The sequence below is a fragment of the Sparus aurata genome, chromosome 13 (genome assembly GCF_900880675.1).
Source record: "Sparus aurata chromosome 13, fSpaAur1.1, whole genome shotgun sequence".
NCBI lineage: Eukaryota > Metazoa > Chordata > Actinopteri > Spariformes > Sparidae > Sparus > Sparus aurata.
The window spans coordinates 26,666,187-26,672,449 of NC_044199.1; positions in this window are offsets into that span (position 1 = coordinate 26,666,187).

Genomic DNA, 6,263 nt, shown 5'->3' on the forward strand with positions numbered 1-6,263 from the left:
TGAAAATTAAGTGTAAAATAAGTGATAAGTAATCTAACCTGATAACCAATGATAGATGATGGACTTACTAACATACTATACATAATGTTTTTATATTATAGGCTATTCTACGTGCGTAAAACATACTATTGATTTTATGTGTCTGCAATCACGGTAAACTGATGTGACATGGAAACACAAACTCAGTGCTTCAGCCTTTACTTTGTCAGATTCAGTCGTAAAAGACAGAGGACCTGGAGAGTTCAGGTCAGGCTAAACAGTAACCGAACAGCTAACGAAGATACTTTCTTAAAAATCCATCTCCTTCCATACAATGTGCTGCTCTAGCTGGGTGGTGCTGTACTCTGTGTGTTTTTCTATTTCTGTCTTTCCATTGACATGAGAAGTGGGAGGTTGGAGCTGAGGAGGAGGTTTGAAGGCAGCAGTGGCCTTCTGATGAAAACTGGAGGACAAATACTTCATGTCTATCTCATCGATCTATCTTACATAGCTGCGAATCAGAACATATCAGAACGACGTATAATCACACTTGTCAGACTAAATGCACACTATAGTGAATATGTTTTGTTACACTATTTAACAACTTAACCAAACAGACAATATAAAACAACAATATTAACATTTCACTATTACAGCAAAAGAAATGTCTAAACAGTAGTTATTTCTGTCAACCAAAAGGTAGAAAAAAGTCGCGTTGGCAGAAAATAAAAGCTCCCCTCAGCTTTGTTCCACCTTCCAAAGCCTCAGCTGCTATGGCAGATACTTGCTGACCTTGACTTTGATCTTTGGCTCGTGGTACTGACTTGACACAGAAATTACTCTCAGTCTGATAAGAAGCCTGATTGCTGCCTTGTAAACCTTTAAAGTCCCTTCGACCCTTTGCATTCACTTTAATCTTTAAGCAGTTTCAGAGGCAGCATTAAAATAACCAAGGCCATTGCCCTTACGTCATGCAAGAACCATGCTCAGCTGATGAATCAGGTCAGGTATATGGTAAGGATGACACCGAATCGCATGTTTCATAATTGAACAAAACTAAAGGTCCTGGAGTTCGTTTGATGGACTAAATGACGTACTGAAAAAAGGTCAGGGGTTCTCCGTTGACATCAGGATCTAATCTTCTGGAGATAATATTAACATCAAATTTTATATCAGTCTGATCTCTAAATCAGTCTTGGGACATCCCAATAAAGACGTAGTCTGCCACACCATGGAAAAAAATAGCATGGGCACAATACGTCAGTGAGGGAACACCTTAAACACAACTCGTAGTTAAGCAAACCCGACAGGAACACCGAGTGAGGGAATCCTTCTTCTGCCCTATTAACCACCCACATGTGCGAAAGAAGAATGCGACACAATAAGGTTCTCACTGCGCAATCAAGACTTTTAATAAGATCAAATTCCAGGTTAATCACGTCAGGAACAACCTGTTTAAGTGGACACAGTAAGGGGCTGATTGCGAAATAACCCTATAAGCTAGCATTAGCAGCAGAGCTAAGAATGGTTGGCTGGGAGCGTGGCTTCAACTAAGGATTATATTTGTTGTTGATTTATAAATTTCTTCCCCATGATTATTGATTAGTTGTTTGGTCTATATAAATGTCAGAAAATGGTGCTTTTCCCAGAGAGATGTTGTCCTCTTGTCAAGACTATATAAAGTTTACTGTCAGACACCAGAAAATATTCATGTTTAAAAGCTTGAATAAGAGAACTTTGACCTGTGTTAAACACACTAGAGAGTGTCTTGCAATGGAATCATACATCTTCACACAAGCTGCAACGCCCATCAACATGTTCCCTTTCCAACCCATGACTGCTCAGTAGTCAGTACTGCATAACTTCAAGAGTACTAAGTAGTAATGGGTCGGAGCATACCCATTACGGACAGACAGACAGACAGACAGACAGACAGACACCTGTCAAAGTACTCAAAACTGCCTCTTTGGTAATTAAGGACTTAATAAGTGTCTCCAGGATCTGCATTAGGCACGGTTATGACACTATCATGCTGACAAAAATCAGTCCTACGCTGTCACAGCTGGTGATCAATTATCAGAATAGTTGCCAATTAATTTTCATAGTTGACAATAAATTGATTCCAATCCAATGGTTCCCAAAGTGGGGGATGGGACCCTCCAGAAAGGCTACAAGACAGCCAAAACAAAGACAAGAAAATTTGATGAGGCATATCTTGCCCTTTAGCTTCAGCAGCACAACAGTGGGTAATAAAGAGAGACCACAGTGTGATCTGTGCCTCAAAATATTAGCTTCTTAATATGATTAGCTTATTAGATAGTATTAAGTTGAACAAGTTAAGATAACACTTGGAGACTACACAGCCCGAGCACAAGAAGAAGCCTGGTGATAAAGACAATAAAGAATAAAGGGCTGTAAATGTCCCTCATGGCAATTTGTTTTAAACACCACTCTGAAGACAAACTTCATTCAATCATTAACATCTTATCAACAAAATGTGGCAAAATTGACATTTACCTCAATTTATGGACTTAATCATTGAATTGAACATGATGTGATTTAGATAAGAGCCATGCGTTCTTGACACTGGGACAAGAACAACTGTTAATAATCACCTCTGAACATTATGTCACAAGACAAAGTGCATCAAGGCAATAAAAATGTATTATCTCACAGACAGTTTTGAAGTTGCAGCATGTTACAGAGGGAGAGAAAATGGCTGTGGAAGCACTCCCCCGAGTGATTACAACTTAAAGCCAACACTCTCCATCGTAACAACGCCAATCCCCTCATTCAAACATGCAATCATGCACTTCCACTTCGCTCCCCCACCCTCAGGTGGATGAATGCATCCACGTCAATTAGGGAATTCCTTCAGCTCTACTCATGTTTGAGCAAACCCAGGAAATCCCTTTCTTTAGATAAACTTGTGGTTACCTAAACTTCCAACCCAGGGGAGTCACTCACTGATCTGCTTTTACAAAGAGGAATGAATCATTCATGAATACCATCAACATGATGACATAAGTAACAGACACACTGGAGCCAGAGTGTGATCTGAGCCGGTCTGGGTAGTAACAGATGGGATTATGTAATCAGAATTTAAAAAATGAGTAACTATAATCAACTCAGATTATGTTTGAAAAAAAAAGTGTAAATAGATTATATTACATTACGCTGTCAGGGATACATTTTTTTGATTACGTCTTTGAAATACGGCAGGTTTAAAGGAACCGTTGTCATTATCACCTTACCCCCATTCTGCTGGAAAGTCAGGTGACGTTTTGAAGTTCACAGAGCATTTCTGGAGCTTCACAGAAAAACTGCGATGCAGAAATCTTCTAAACAACTGAAGTAGAAAAAATCCAAAAAACAAAACACCAACTTCAGATGAGGTGAGCACTAATGCTCAGCAGCTACAGTTAAGATTTGGGCTTTAAAAAGGGTGTTCATAATGTCTCATTTATGGATAAATGAATTGTATTCCCTGTTGTTTTATTTCTGAATTTGTTTTAAAGACAAAACAGAATATTAATAGAGTGGTTTTATTATTTTATTTTGAAGTCACCCTAAAGTAATCCAAATGTTTTTAAATTCAATTGCATTTGTTCTTGCCATCCAATGGATTATGTTACCAGTTCAAAAAATTGCCTGGCAAATGTATTCAGTATGTAACTATAATTCAAATAGTAATCCGAACCAACCCCTGGGTCTGAGGAGAATAGCTTATTAAAGTGGTCATTTCTATGAATAATACCTCGTTGTTGCAGTTTTATGAAGAAACAAATAACTGGAGGTTGTGTTTATAACATTGATGCCTGGTGTTTAAAAGCAAAGTTGATAGACAGTGTTAACCTGATCTGGAACTTTTAATGTGACGATGTCGGCCATAGTGTCATCACCATCTTGCTGCTGATGATGTTCCTTGGTATATTTTATGTTTGTGTAGCATGAAGGAACTACACACTTTCAATTTGTTCTGCTAACCTGTGACACCTACTGACAAAAAAGTTACCTTGAATCTTGATTCGGAGATGATACTCTGATGTATTTAACTAACCTGGAAAGGCCATACTGCTTTTGTTTGACTTTTTCATTTAAAAATTTTTAAAAAATACAGTTTCTTGGGTAACAACTTTGAAACTGAAAGAGTGGCAACAGTTATCCTAAAAATTAGGTTATGTGACATATCCAAGAGATATGCACTAAAAGAAAGTCTAATACACACACAACACACACACACACACCCTTAAATACACACACCTGCAACCTTATGTAACCATAGATACACAGCATGAATCACCTTCAACAGAAAGGGAGGTAAACAAGTTGGAGAGGCAACCCATCACTCGGACAGCCCTTTCAAAACCAACAGATCATACTTGTGGCCTGACTGCCCAGCATATTACATAATGTGACTAAATGGGTTGAAATAGCCTCAGGTTTATAATCAAACATGTCCCAGCATGCAGGCTAAGTGTGTCTTCAGCAACAATGCTACATTAAACCTGTTGCCGAAAACAACTAAGCTGCAAGAGATATTTGAATAGCCTACTTAAACCTTCTTGAAATACATTCACTCCTTCTAAGAAATCTTATCAGAGGGAAGGTATGCATTCAGTGTTTAAAGGTCAACTTGCCCTTTGTATTTTGTATTTAGACAGCAACGTTTCACAATCTGCTGTCAACTGCAGTTGGTAATACAATTCGTGATTAGATAAGTGCAAGAATAGCGTCCGGAGGACTGCTAAACTGATTCTTGTGCGCTTTGTGTGGATGAAATTGTGTGTCCTTGCAGTGAATGCCTGCAGCTTCACCTTCTCTCCTTTACAGTACCTTAATTGTGCCATTTGCTAAACTTTGCCTTTACCATAAAGTTTTGTTGGAAATCCTTTAAATTCATAGTTATTAGGCTTATTCAATTGCTATTGTTTGTTTCTAAGTGTATTGTATGGCTGATGATGTATTGTTTGTTGTCATTGTGGCTGTCAAAGCATTTATGGCGCAGCTGTTGAGTCCAAGACAAATTTCCCTGAACGGTACAATAAAGTATATCGTATCGTATTTGGGTTCAAGACATTTGAATCCTAAATTCTTAATATTTTCAATCTCACGAAACACATTCTTGACTCAGTACAAATAACATTGTAGTCCTTGTGTGTTAAAATTGAGCATATCTGTCTCTGCGACTGTGATTGTGTCCAGTGAGCTCAGTGAAACTTTGGGTTGAATGTCCTTGAAAGGTTGGGTCGTTTTCTTTAACGAGACCTGGTTCAGCCCTCTTTACGACTCTGTTACACAAGCCGATTAAAGATGCCGATACGGATCTGAGAAATTTCACTAAAAGTAGGCTAGTATAAAGATTTGACTGATTCATTATTCTATTACCAAAAGCTAGTGACCCTCTGGTGCCAGTGGCAACCACCACTGGCTCAGTTACATATTGATTTATAGTCACCATTTTGTCAGATCTGTGACCAATCAATCAATCTTTATTTGCATCTTTTATATGTTGTACATTTGCCCTTGTGTGTTCCCACTCTTTAATTACAAGTGTTAATGATTTTTGTTGTGTGATTTAGTAGAATTTTGTGTTTTTGAAATTAGCATACTCCTAACCAAGCTCGTCACTATACTTGTAATATTGTAAACAGCCAACAGTTGATTTACTTTGGGGTGAACTCAATTGTTTTTTACTCTTACTACTTGTACTTTTATGGGCTCTATGTGTATGTTTACTAGACTGTTACTTAAGTGGTGGATGATGGTCAAAATTTTCATTTTGTCCTAAATGTGACTAGCATCTATTATCTACTCCACAAATGGCCTTGTTTATTTGTACTCTGCTTTGTGATTGTTGATATGGTTTAGTTGAACTGAAGTGTTTTTCTGATTTATCAGAATCGCATTGTTTTGTGATTTGTTATCACTTTTGTTGAATTTGCTGCAGGCATACAATATTATGTTCATATTTCGAACATTATTTGGAAGTGTGTTTAGCTCAATGTATACTGTAGATGTGCATGTATTACAAGGCTTCAAACTTACAAGGACAATTTATTTGTCATTTTACAAAGTTTGTCGCAAAATGAAATTTAGTGTAAGCACATTTGCGCTACGTAGGAGAAGAACAATGCAAAACGAACAATTCTGTGGAGTAAATTGGAGTTTGAAACGATGAACTGAGACGTCTCACACCCTTGGGATAGAAGCTGCTCCGTGGTTTGGTGCACATGCACAGCTGGGGAGGAAGACGTGATCAGTGCAGCCTGACCTAGTTTCTT